General features: G+C 50.8%; 2 long non-coding RNA genes across 3 annotated transcripts; both read left to right on the forward strand.

Moving 5' to 3' along the window:
* The first annotated feature begins 450 nt into the window (after window positions 1–450).
* LOC106985110 (uncharacterized) lies at window positions 451–7,578 on the forward strand. Its single transcript, XR_008291544.1, has 4 exons — window positions 451–1,696; window positions 2,557–2,786; window positions 3,350–3,438; window positions 7,184–7,578. It is a non-coding gene; the product is annotated as an uncharacterized LOC106985110 (long non-coding RNA).
* Window positions 7,579–7,588: 10 nt separating this feature from the next.
* LOC128312367 (uncharacterized) lies at window positions 7,589–12,260 on the forward strand. Of its 2 annotated transcripts, none has more exons than XR_008291546.1 (3): window positions 7,589–7,753; window positions 8,643–8,706; window positions 8,875–12,260. It is a non-coding gene; the product is annotated as an uncharacterized LOC128312367 (long non-coding RNA). The 2 variants fall into 2 exon arrangements; XR_008291545.1 differs by having other exon boundaries at window positions 9,045–12,260.
* The last annotated feature ends 872 nt before the right edge of the window (window positions 12,261–13,132 follow it).

The following is a 13,132-nucleotide window of genomic DNA, read 5'->3' on the forward strand; positions in this document are numbered from 1 at the left end:
GGCCGGGGGTGCGCAGCGCAGCGGCGGGACCCTCCCTACCGCCGTAGGGAGCCGGGGGCGGAGAGCGGGGCTTCCCCGCGGAGACCGTGCGTTGGCTCCACCGCCGCGGCCTTTCCTTCCTCCCGTCCCTCCGCCGCCTCCCGCTCGGGCCTGAGCGCGGGTCCGCGGCCGGCAGGGGGCGCTGCCGCGGCTGCGGGCCTGGTTCCCGGCGGCCGCGGCCTCTGGTCCCCGCTAGGTCCCCGGAGGCCCCCACCCGGTCCACAAGCCACCCCTGAGCCTCACGCCACCGGGGGACGGAAGAGAGTCCCCGGGCCACCGGAGGAGCTGTCTTTTTACGGGCTGGGCTCGATGCAGGAGCAGCGAGGCCTACAGGGAAGCCACATCTGACTCCGGGGGATTTATGGTAATAGGAAAAGGTGAGTGGCTGAACTTTGCCTTCGGGACAGCAGGGGTGAGGGGAGGGAGGGCAGCTTGCCTGACAGAGGAGCACGAACTCCGTTTCCGGGGCAACGTTGACACCGCTAGGCAAGCACTTTGCAAGCATTTCGGGAGGATCTAATTACAAACCAACAAATGATACCATACGTCTGTTTTTAGGGAGGTCCCTGGACAGTCTTTTAAACTCCGTCTAATTGCTCATTTTCTTTAAAGGCAATGTGACATAGTGATCGTCGAAGTCTAGTTTGAATCCTACAACGGCCACTTGAGCTGGAGCCTCGTCCGAGTAAGCGCCCTTACCTGAACATACAGGTTGCAGGCGTGTCCACGGGGCACTGTGAGGGTTAATACACTCAAGCGATAATGCACTCACTCCCTAGCCTACAGGGAGCTCTAACACATCGGTACATTCCCTTCAGAAATGTTTTCCTATTCCAAACCCGCCTCCCTATTTTAGGGCCTTTCAAAGTTAGGAATGCCTCTTTTCTGTGGACCAGACTGCACTTTGTTTTGTTTATGTTAACCGTTTTTATTCCATACAATCATTCTCTACATGCATTTTATAGCTTTCCTTTTTATGACGGATGAGCCAATATTGAAACTTGGCTACTAAGGCCCCTGGTTTACGGCCGGTTCACTGCTGAGTCGTGCATTCTGTGGGTTTTGACAAATGTATGACATTTTGGCCCCATTGTATCTTACAGAGTAGTTTCCCTGCCCCCTCCCCCATGCTCTGCCTATTCATCCTTCCCTCCCATCCCCAGCAACCAGTGATCATTCTCTTGTCTCCATGGTTTTGCCTTTTCCAGAATGCCATCTAGTTGGATTCATACAGCACGTAGCCTTTTCAGATCGCCTTGCGAAGTAATTCACATTTAAGGTCCCTCCGTGTCTGTTCGTGAAATGATAGTTCATTTCCTTTTTTGCTGAAGAATCCATTGCCTGGATGGACCACAGTTTATTTATCCATCCACCTACTGAAGGATATCTTGGTTGCTCCCAGGAGTTGGCGATTATGAGTGAAACTGCTCTAAACATCCGTGTGCAGGGTGTATATGGACGTACATTTTCAACTTATGAGTAGATACCAAAGAGTGCAGTCGCTAAGCCGCATGGTAGGATATGTCTAGTTTTCTAAGAAACTGTCGAACTGTCTTCCGTTTTGTATGACTTCCATTTTGCTTCCCCGCCAGCAGTGAATGGGAGTTCCCGCTGTCCTCACCAGCAGTTGTCAGTGCTTTGGATTTTAGCCATTCTAGTAAGTATGTAGTGGTAATTATTGTATGAATTTGCAGTTGCCTAATGACATACAATGTGGAGCGTCTTTTCATATGTTTGTCACCTTTTTTGGTGAGGTGTCTGTTCAGATCTTTCGCTGATTCTTAAAAGCTGGGTTGTTTGTTTTCTTATGCTGACTTTTAAGAGTTCTTTGTATATTTTGGATATTAATATTTTGTCCAGTACGAGTGTTGAAAATCTTTGTCTTTTCATTCTGTTTCTGCTTTGTTCTTTCCACTGCAATGAAATGGAAATGTGGGAATGTTAAGGGACAGAAACCAGTCAGAGGGCTTCACTCTGTCTTTACATTTGTCGGATGCCACACCGAGCAGTCCCCAGTGGCACTTCCTGGTGCATTCGTCAATGTGCCAGAAATGGATTCCTCAGTGTTTGCCCAGCCCTTGACCCAGAGCTGGCACAGGTCACTTGGCAGTGGGTGTAGACCCTGGGGGCATCCAAGTCACTTCCATGTAGGGACAGCCAGGCACTTTCAGGGGGCTTGGCCACTGCTGACCCCTTTTATTCTTTGCCCGGAAGACAGAAATCGTGGGCCTCCAGTGACGTGCCCCCCCATAACTTCTTCAACCTTATTTGGGACACAAAGGCTGAGTTCCTCTGCGATTTATTTATAGAGACATGCGTAGTAAAAGAAGAACTAAGCCAGTTTTTAAATGCAGGCTTCAAGCGGGGGCTGCAGGTGTGGCCTGTGGCTCCTCAGTGCATCTGTGACTCCTTTCTGGAACACCCCCCCCCCCCACACACACACACACAGACCTTCGTAGGGCCTTGGCAGAACAAAAGACAATAAGCTAGACCGTTAATCCTGTCTGCTTCCCACAGGATGGAAAATCAGTGCGTGGGCAGTGAAAGGGAAGTCCAGCCTCACGGAGGGGCTTTTCCTGTGGGTCTCCAGAACATTCCTCCCACCCCACCCACCTCATGACAAACTGAGGCAATGTCCTAATGCTTCCGGATAACAAAGCATCTGAGGCTCTGAAGTTCAGTGTGAAAATACGCACATGTTCGGCTATATTGGAAAGCACGGCAAAGAGAAAGTGAGATTCTCCGCAGTGTGTATGGCCCCAGGGAAAACAAATCATTGTGCAAAGCTGGTTCTGAATCCCAGCTCCCTCCTAAATCGGACTTTCCGCCTAATGGAAAGTGGAGGTGTGTTTGCTGTGGCAATTCATTCTTGATTGAATACAGTTGGAAAAGTCCAGTGAAAGTGGCGGAATGCAGTGGGCCAGGGGCTTATCCCAGGGCCCTCCGCGCGCCGTCTTGGGGGGCCTGAGAAACGTGCACTCCAGGGTCCACCCGGCCCCACAGTGCAGCATACCTGGGAGGGGTGGGGGGGGGGGGGCTGAGCGGGGACATCTCATAGGCTTCCGGGCTGCTCAGATGTGCACTGATTTTGAAAATCATGAAGTTAAAAGCACAGAGTTTAGAAACTTAAAACCTGGATTTAGATGCGATGTCCCGAGGCTTCAGAATAGCTAAGTATCTTCTCTGAAGTTCAGTATTCATTGAATATGAATTAATTCAATATTAATTGTGGGCCTACAGTGTTGCCTCATAATTCCTTGAACCTTATGTGGGACACAGAAGACTGAGTTCCTCCTTGTTGTATTTGCAGAGACACGTGGAGTAAGGATAAGTGAGCCAGTTTTTAAGCTGAGGCTTCCCTGTAGGAGTTGCAGCAGCCGTGTGACTTTGGACAAATATGTAAGTACCTTAATTAAGCTACCGAAACTACTGAGGCTAAAGTGTTTGCGACACACGCTAAAACATACGAGAGCTTCTCTGAAGATAAGGAAAAGGGGTCTCAGAAAGTATAGACCGTCCTTCTCTTCTGCTACTGTGTTTTATTCCATAGGAGGTAATGGTAATGACGAGGTTTTGATCCTTATCATGCACCGGGCATTATCCTAAGCACTCCATGCCTTATTTAATCCTCAAACAATCCTTTGAAATAGGTGATGATTATGGTACCCATTTTATAGATGAAGAAGCTGAGGCAGAGAAAGGTTAAGCAGCTGGCTTATAGTCACACAGCCAATAAGGTGCCGAGTCGGGGTTTGAACGTGGGACCCCGGAGCCTGGAGCCCTCCCGTCTCCTTGGGTCTGCAGCCCAATAGTAAACTGAAGAAGGAAAATTGCAGTCCACTTCCTGGGCAACAGGGGGAGTCTAGTTCCCCTTTAGCAACCATATCGTAAGAATGTTCAAATAATTATTATTCCGGAGCCTACAGCAGAGCTTTCTCTGATGAGAATTACAAATTGTATCCTTCTTGAGATGCTTACAGTCTAAACCTGAGACGCCCAGCTTGGTAGCCACTAGCCACAGGCGGCTGTTTAGGTTTAAATGAACTGATCAGTGGAATATGAGAGTCCAGCTATAGAGCCCACACAGACACCAAACACTGATCTTCAATAAAGGGACAAAGGTGATTCAGTGGACAAAGGGTGATCTTTTCAACAAATGGTACTGAAACAATTGTATATTCGTATTGAAAAAACTGAACAATCCCCGCCTTGCCCCATATGCAAAGTAGTGCATTTAACGGTCCATTTAACTCAAAATGGACCATACATCGAAAGGAAAAAAGATCTGTAAAATTTACAGATGAAAACGTAGTGAAAAAACCTTTGCGACTTTGGGCTAGGCAAAGATTTCTTAGGTGCTCCACTGAAAACATGACCCATAAGAGACTAAATTAAACTGGGCTTCCTCAGAATTAAAACTCCCCTCTTTGAAAAACATTCAGAAATTAAAAAGACAAGTAATCACCTGGGAGAAAATATTTGCACATCACGTATTTGATAAGGGACTTGCGTCTAGAATATGTAAAGAACCTTCAAAACTCTGTGATAAGAAAATAATATAATACAAAATGAACACTTCACCGAAGAAGATATACCAATGCCAAATAATCCCATGAGATGTTACTCAACATCATGAGACAGCAGGGAAATAAAAATTAAAACCGCAATGAGAGAGGTGCCTGGGTGGCTCAGTCGGTTAAGCGTCCGACTTTGGCTCAGGTTATGATGGCACAGTCTGTGAGTTCAGGCCCCTCGTCAGGCTCTGTGCGGACAGCTCGGAGCCTGGAGCCTGCTTCCGAGTCTGTGTCTCCCTCTCTCTCTCTCTCTCTCTCTCTCTCTCTCTCTCTCTCTCTGCACCTCTCCCACTCGCACTCTGTCTCTCTCTGTTTCTCAAAAATAAACATTAAAAAAAAAAACAGCAATGAGATACCCCTATAGACCCGTCAGAATGGCTACAATTATTGACTGATCATACCCGTTGTTGGCCGGTTCATGGAGGAACAGGCAGGAATGGTACCACCACTTTGGAGAAGTTTGCCTGTTTCTTAACAAGGTAAACAAAACACCCACCATGATCCAGCCATTCTACTTTTAGGGATTTACCCAAGAGAAATGAAAGCCTATGTCTCTGCAAAGATTTGTGCAAGAATGCTCATAGCAGCTTTACGCGTTCATTGCCAAAAAGTGGAAACCACCAAAAAATCCATCAACAGGTGACCTTGTGGCATCTCCACATAATTAAATATTATTCAGCAATAAAATGAAACCAACAGAGACCACGTGGGTGAATCTCAAAATAATTTTGCTGACTGAAAGAAGCCAGACCCCCCCCCAAAATATATATATATACAGAAGGCATGATTCCATTTATGGTATATCCTAAGGAATGCAAACTAATCTCTAATGACAGAAAGCGGAACGGTGCTTACCTGAGTGTGTGCATGGGGGGTGGGGGTGGGGGCAACGACAGAGGGATATAAAGGGGTGGCATGAGGAAACTTCTGGACATGCTCTGCATATTCACTATTGTGATTGTGGTAATGCTTTCACAGGCACATGTGTCAAAACATCAATTTTTACACTTCACGTGCAGTTCATTGATGCCTTTTATACCTCAAAATGGCTGTTGAAACTCTTAAATGTTTAAATAAAATTTAAAATTCAGTTGCCCTAGCCGTATATCCAGTGCTCAATAGCCTCATGTAGCTAGTGGCCACCGTATTGGATGAGAACATTCCCGTTATAGCCGAAAGTTCTATCCCACAGTGCTGGTACAAACACAGCATCTCCTGCCCCAGGCTGGCAGGAAGTTCTACTAAAAAGGAACGTTTCTTCTGGCCAAAGAGCCCACTGCCCCTTTTGTCTACAGAGCAAAATGGATGGTGGAGGGGAGGGACATTTGTCACAAGCAATCGTCTGCCATCAGGACAGGCCATTAGAAAGGGGCCAGGTGGCAGGTGCTGCTGGAGGGTAGGGAAAGGGGGTAGGGAAACCTCAGGATGAGCTCTGAGGCTGGGGAGACCTCCTGCTAAGTGGCTTGGGAGGAGGAGAGGGAGGAAGGGGAGGAGGAGGGAGGGGCGCAGAGGTAGCACTGACAAGTGGCAGAATCGTAGAAAGCTTGTCTCCTCTAGCGATGGATCTTTTGGTTCAAACTGGACGAGGGAGACAGGACCCTGGACGGGAAGGGATGGGGCCGGATCTCAACAGGATTAAAGACAAAAAGCCACAGCCGGGAGAATCCAGGTCCCCTGACGCTGGGAATCTAAGGTGTTGGTGATTAGGAAACTAAGTAGACGTTGTGATTGTGTGAGGACTGTCGAGCACACCCCTTTCTTCAGTCGCACCGTTTGGGAGCACAGGTATCATGCTCTCTACCTGTGTTCCTCAGACTCCATGCACCCTTAGGTGACCTACCTGTCCAGTGTGTCCGGGGGGGAAGCCACAGCCCCTCCTGACAATAAGTGTTTAAGTGCGTGAAATCAGGCACACAGAATTACAAAGAAACCCCCGGGGGTGTTAAAAGGCAGTTCTGTGCCCAGAGCCTCTCTGTGGGACCGGGAACCTCACTGCAGGGCCAACGAGGCCCCGCAGCGAATCTGTTCTGGCAATTTGGCAGTTCTCACCCCGATGATTCTGGAATGCAACGGAGTGAGGTGTGGCTGCCCTGGAAATCGGGCCTTTTGGGGATGTAGGGAAGGAGCCCACAGGACAGAGGACTCCTGCCCTCCCCAAGGGCGGCCGCAGGGTCGTCTCAGCCTGTCCTGCGACCAAGTTCAGGCTCCAACTCCTCCTCCTCCAGTATCTATGTTTGAAAATATCCATTTGACAAAAATATGTTGGGGCGGAGGCCTCAGTGCAGCGCTGGGACGAGACCCTCACGTTTGGGGGCGCAGGGGCTGGAGGAGGGGGTGGGTGGCGGGGGGGATCCCGACCCCACAGCCTCCCAGCGGGGGGTGCCATTGGGGTGGGGAGGTGGGGGAGGTCGCATGCGCCCCGAGGGCAGCCTGGGGCCGTGGGGTCCCCTGGCTTGTTGGGCAGCTGCGGGAACGGCGAGGTGGGTGCATGGGGGGGGTGGTGAGACTCCTCGCGGCTCGATCCCCAGGCGGGCGGGGACACCCCTGCTCGCCTCTCCTGCCCCTTGTAGCACCGAGAGAGAGGCGCCCAGAGGACCTCCCTGCTCCAGAGGAGGCTGCCCCGAGGGCTGCTGTAATGCCAGGACGGAGGATGCTGACTGTCCAGAAAGATGCTGGCGACAGCCCGGTCCCACCTGCGGTGGCCCCTGCTGAAGGCCGACGGGGCCCCAGGAGGACGAGCCAGCCCGGCCGCCTGCACGCTCGGAGCCGACGGGGGCCTGGAGGCCGGGCGGGGAGGTGGGCGCCGGCCAGTGCTCGTCTGCAAGGAGGCGAGAGAGGACACTTTCCAAGAGGCGAGAGACACAGCTTTCCCCAGGGCTGGTGGTCTTGAAAACGCTCCCCTGCTCCCATCAGCCCATCCCCAGGGCCTCAGCCGGATTGCGCCCTGGAGCCCAGACTGGCAGGCAGGCCCTTTGGGGTATCTTCTCCCCTTCTCCATCGCCCCGGGATCCTACCCAGCTGCCTCAGGTTTGCGGTCTCTGCATTTGGCTCCATCGTGAAAGGAGAAGGGAGAGATTAGACCTGGGAATATCTGCGGAACAAGAAATGTCTTGCGCATGTGAGCACTCGGTCGGTGCTGGGTGAGTGAAGTGTCCTTCCCAGAAGCAAGAAATGATGATTCTCTGAGTGGACGGTTTAGGACCGCAGGCCTGATTAGAAGAAATCATGAGGGCTTCCCACCCCTAGATCTTTTCCCGACGGAGACAAGAAAAGGCCCTTCTGAGCCGTCAGCCTCCTTAGAACAAGCAGATGGAAAGGCAGGAAAGAAACAAAGCAAAAACAAATGGCCTCATTTATCTATTTTTAAAATGATACATGTGAGACATGAAGACTTGTTCAAAAACATTTTTGTGTTGAGAGTTAACAGTTAAAAACTCTGGTCTCGGAGCCCCGATCTTAATTGTCTCCCCAGGGATGACTGCTGTTAATGTGAAGCGTGATCACTCATCCCACTGTCCTCTGGCCCCTGGCCCCTGGCCCCTGGGCCTCTGCCTTCCTCCTGGGACCACCTGCTGTCCCACCCAAGCCAGCCACACCTGTAGGCCTTTGCGCTTAAGTTTCCTTCCACCTGGAACCTCCCCCCACCTCTGCCCTTTCTTTTCTCTTTTGGGAAGGGGTATTTTATTTTATTTTTATTACTGTATAACCTTCATGTAGTAAAGTGCACAAACTTTAAAGTGTGCAGCACAGTGAGCTTTTACATAATTCTGTACATAGATATTCACCAGAGTAGAGATATAGATGCCAGCAGGCTAGAAGGCTCCCCCCGCCCCCTGCTTTGAGTCAGTACCCTTCCAGAGGCAACCACTGCTCTGACCCCATCACCACAGATTCCTTTGGTCTGTTCACATGTCCTCTTGTGTCTCCAGCACTTTCTGTGGGAGCTCATTCCCATCTTCCAGGTCTCAGCTCAAATGTCAACTCCCCCCTTCCTTTCCATATCCCTACCCTGTCCATTTTTTTTTTCAGAGCCCGTCACAGTTTGCAATTTCTGTTGGTTTACGTGTACACAGTTCTTCTCCCCAACTAGAAGGTAAACATCCTCTTCTAGTCACTGCTGTCTCCTGAGCCTGAAGCACAGTGTCTACTGTGTGTAGACGATCAACAAGTATTTATTCAGTGAATGAATGTGTGTGTAAATGAAAGGAGGAAATGCCCCAGGTATCAATTTGTACAGTCCTGAATCTAGAACTGATTCTAGCTTGCCCAAATGCTGGCCTCTGCCTCGGGCCGCTGAGCTTCTTGTTACAAGGACAATATTCACCAAATTCAAATGTGAAGACGCAGAAATCCTGGAGCTGTTCCAGCCTGCCTGCGAGCGGAAAGGGGGCTCCTTCTCACCCTGTATAACAGGATTTCTTTCTCCACCAGAACGGGCTTTCGCTGCGTGCTGTGGAATCAGTGTTTTATAAACCAACTCCGCTTTGGCTCCATAAAAAGCCTCTCAACAGTGGCAGTCTCTACTGGCGTGAGAGAGGATGCCGTTTTTTGAAACTTCCTTTCTATGTTGTTATGTTTTAAAAGCCAGCACATAATAACCTCTTAAAGAGTTTTAATCGTGGTGAAATACACTTAACATGAAATTTACCACTTAACCAATTTTTAAGGATACATACGGTTCGGCAGTGTTAAGTACATTCACACTGTGCAACCAATCTCTGAGCTGTTTGCATTTGCAAAACTAGAACTCTGTAGCCATTAAACGGCTCCCCATTCCCTACCCCCCCCCCCCCCCCCCGTGAACCTGCAGCAACCACCATTGTACTTTCTGTCTCTGTGAATTTGACTACTCTAGGAACCTCACGTTGAGTGGAATCTGTGATATTCAGTATTTGTCTTAGCGCCCGGCGTATTCACTTAGCAAAATGTCTCCAAGAGGCAACCATGTTGTCACGTGGGTCAGAATTTCCTTCCTTATTAAGGCTGAATAATAATTCCAGCGTATGTGTGTGACACATTTCATTTATGCTTTCATCTCTTGATGGAGACTTGGGTTGCTTCTGCCTTTGGCTATTGTGAATAATCCTGCTGTAAATAAAGCAGAGCATCTCTTCGAGGCCCTGCCTTCAGTTGTTGGGGGCATTTATCCACAAATGGAATTGCCGGGTCATATGGGTAGTTCTGCTTTTAATTTTTTGAGGCACTGCTGTGCTCTTTTCCGGAGCATGGCATCATTTCGTATTCCCACCAGCAGTGGATAAGTATTCTGATTTCTCCACATCCTCGCCGACCCTTGATATTTTCTGGTTTCTGGAGAGTGGCCATCATAATCGGGGGGAGGTGATAGCTCATGGTGGTTTTGATTTGAATTTCCCTGATAGGCTGTGATGTTGAGAGCATCTTTTCAAGTGCTTGTTGGCCATTTGTACATCTTCTTTGGCAAAATGTCTGTTCAAGTCCTGTGCCCATTTTTTAATCAGTTTGGTTTTGTTGGTGGTGGTGGTGTTGGTTTCTGAGCACATAATATTTTTAAACTCAGAAAGGAATGTTATAAAGAAAGGGGGAGAGAGCATCCAGAAGGCCAGTCAAGAGAGTGTAGCGGTTAAAAGCTTGGGCTCTGAAATTAGAACGTTCAGTCACCATAATTATTGAGTGCCTTCTATATAAGTCAGGATCGGCTAACTAACACACGACCCTAAAAGCTCAGTGAACTAATGCAATAAAAGTCTTGCTCGCTTACCTCAAGCTCAATGGGATCTGAGATGGAAAAAGGATGGAAGCTAGGGAGGGTCAGTAGGTCATCCAGGGACTCTGTGTCATGTAGTCATTTAGGGACCTGGGCTGCATCCATCCTGTGACACTGACGTCCACAACATATGGCTCCAAGGTCACCTTGGGAGGGGATAAAAGGGAAAATTACATAAGGGTAACTTTTTATGGACCAGTCTTTGCCTGTCTTACATCAGTCTAATCTTGTAACGCCGCCCCACCCACTACAAAGGAGACTGGGAAACATCCTTTTCCTGTGTGCCCAAGAGGAAGGGAAATTGCACTGTCTCTGCAACAGTACGTCGCTTTGGTCACCAGACCATCTCATTCTTCTTCCCACACACAGAAATACTCATCCCCTTCTCTAGGGAGACAACCCAAAGTTGCATCCAGGATCTCCAGGTCACGTACGTTCTTTTCCCTTGAGACCACATGATCCGGTGACCAGTGCACTAAGGGGGATAAGTTGTCTGCCCCACACCCCACAGCCGACACACAGTCATGAAGTAGAAATAACGAAACTCCCATTGAGAAAAGGAAGAGTTCTGTAGCCCCTGGTCCAGGGAAGTGATAGACTCCTTCCTGTGAGACAGGCTTTGTGAGGGTTCCCTGCTCTGGGAAGGGCGAAGTTCCCGGATTAGGTTCTGGTCTGACCTCTGAAGGGCAGGCCCTGCCCATTTTCCTCCATGATCTCGTCCTCACCTCACAGGAGTCTTTCCTTTCTCCTGATCTCCCCGGACTCTACCTGAAGCCTTCTTTGGGGAGGAATTCCTTCTTCTTGACAACATCCAGCTCTTGGAGTTGTTCTTCTTGCTTACGTGTCTGCCAGAGTCAAGGACGTTTTTAAGGGTGACTTCATGACGTCTCAGGCACTAATCCTCTCAGAAGGTCATGGGCTTGGTGAGGTGGGGAGACCTCTGCAAAGGGCAAGGCCTACTGGAAACCCACACAGAGATATGCACTGGCTGGTTGGACACAGGAGTCTGGCCCGTGGGGAGCGGTCCGGGCTGGAGAGGGACACTGGGGAGCCATCACCATATTGCTGGCATTTATCAACAGGCTGGTGCGCGTAGACAGGCCAGAGAGGAGGTCCAAAGACCGAGCCCTGGCTCACTCCAGTGGCCAGAGAGGTGAGGAGGCGCCCACCAACAGAGGAAGGGAAGGACCTGGGAGTAGGTGAAAATCCAGAAGAGTGTGGTGTCTGGGAAGACAAGTGACGCACGTGTCTCAAGGCAGGGGTGCTGACAGGTCGCTAAGGTGAGGGCTAAGGCTTGACAACAGAGGAGGCCACCGGTGACTCTGGCAAGGGCGGTTTCCACGGAGCAGCGGAGTAAGAGGCTGAGTGGCGTGGCTCCAGCCAACAAGGGGAGGGGAAAAGCGAGTGACCGTGACTGTGAACAGAAGAGTCTTGCTGCAAAGGTGAGCAGGGACAGTTGGCCCCCGCACCCCGAGAGAGGGAGGGCACAGGGTGTGACGCAGATGCTGGGGGGGGTGGGGGCGGGGCGGTGGGAAATGAAGTCTGAGGAAATGACACTCGTAGTGTGAAGTTAGGACCCGGTGAGCAGCTTGGGGGGGGGGGGTGGACGAAGAGGCGTTTGAGGGGGTCTGAGGAGCGGAAAGCAGGCAGGAGTGGACCGGGGAGATGGGCGAGTGTGGGGCAGCAGGAAGGGCCCTGGGTGGTCGGTCGTGTGCGTGTGTGCGTAAGGAGAGGCGGCCCCGTGGGCTGGTGACTCTCTTCAGCAGACACAGCCACGTGAGCACGGACATGGAGCCGGCAGGGGTGTGATTTAACTGAGGCGCCCATGTTCTCAGGCGTTTAGACAAGACTAGGCCTCCAGCTGTCGTGGGCCCAGCTATCCCGGGGCTCTGGTTGTCCTGGGCCTCTACCTGTCCTGGGCCCAGGTATCCTGGGCCTCCCGCTGTCCTGGGCCTCCAGCTTGCAGATGGCAGGCCTCCATAGTTGCATGAGCCAGTCCCTCGTAATAAATCTTTCTGTAGATCTGCATATATCCTATTGGTTCTGTCTTTCTGGAGACCCCTATTACAAGGCATACTGGGGAAGTGAGGAGGGAAGGGTGAGGTGTGGCGGCCTTAGGGAAGAGGGAGGGGTAAGTCCTGGAAGAGCAATGGGAAAACCTGGCCCTCGCTGGCCCGGAGGGGAGGACGGGCATCACCTGAGGGGCTCCCAGCCGCAGTGCCCTCAGGACCGAGCCCGGTTTGGTCTGAGCGTGAAGGGGAAGAGAACATTCAGGGAAGAGGTTGTAAATGCAGGAAGCCTGGGGAATCGGAGAGGGTAGGAGACGGGATCCCAGGAGGGACGCATGACACCGTGAAAGGCTTCATGCATCAGGGGAAAGGCTTTGGGTCTCAGATCTGTAGTGGACACACCAGGCTCACAAGACAGGGGTGCAGTCCTGATGCCAGAGCCCAGACTCTCCCCTGTGTCCCAGGCTTCTTAGTGGGAAACACGGGAGTCTCTTGTCTACCTCCTATTCCTGAAAACCCTAGCACTCCAATCATCTTTCCTTTCCTACAAGAAGACCCCTAGGTCAGTGGTTTAAACCCTTCTGGGCTCACAGATGCCTCCAAGGTGCTGGACAAACTCTATGGAATTTTTCCCAGAAAAATGCACAGGCCCGCAAGGTGTCACCCGCTGCTTCCAGGGGTCATGAGTTTTCCGAGACCCATCCGGAGCCCTCAGGATGATACGCCCTGCCCTCTGGCCTCCACCTCTCAAGGAGGTGAGAGGC

The sequence above is a fragment of the Acinonyx jubatus genome, chromosome D3 (genome assembly GCF_027475565.1).
Source record: "Acinonyx jubatus isolate Ajub_Pintada_27869175 chromosome D3, VMU_Ajub_asm_v1.0, whole genome shotgun sequence".
NCBI classification, from domain to species: Eukaryota; Metazoa; Chordata; class Mammalia; order Carnivora; family Felidae; genus Acinonyx; species Acinonyx jubatus.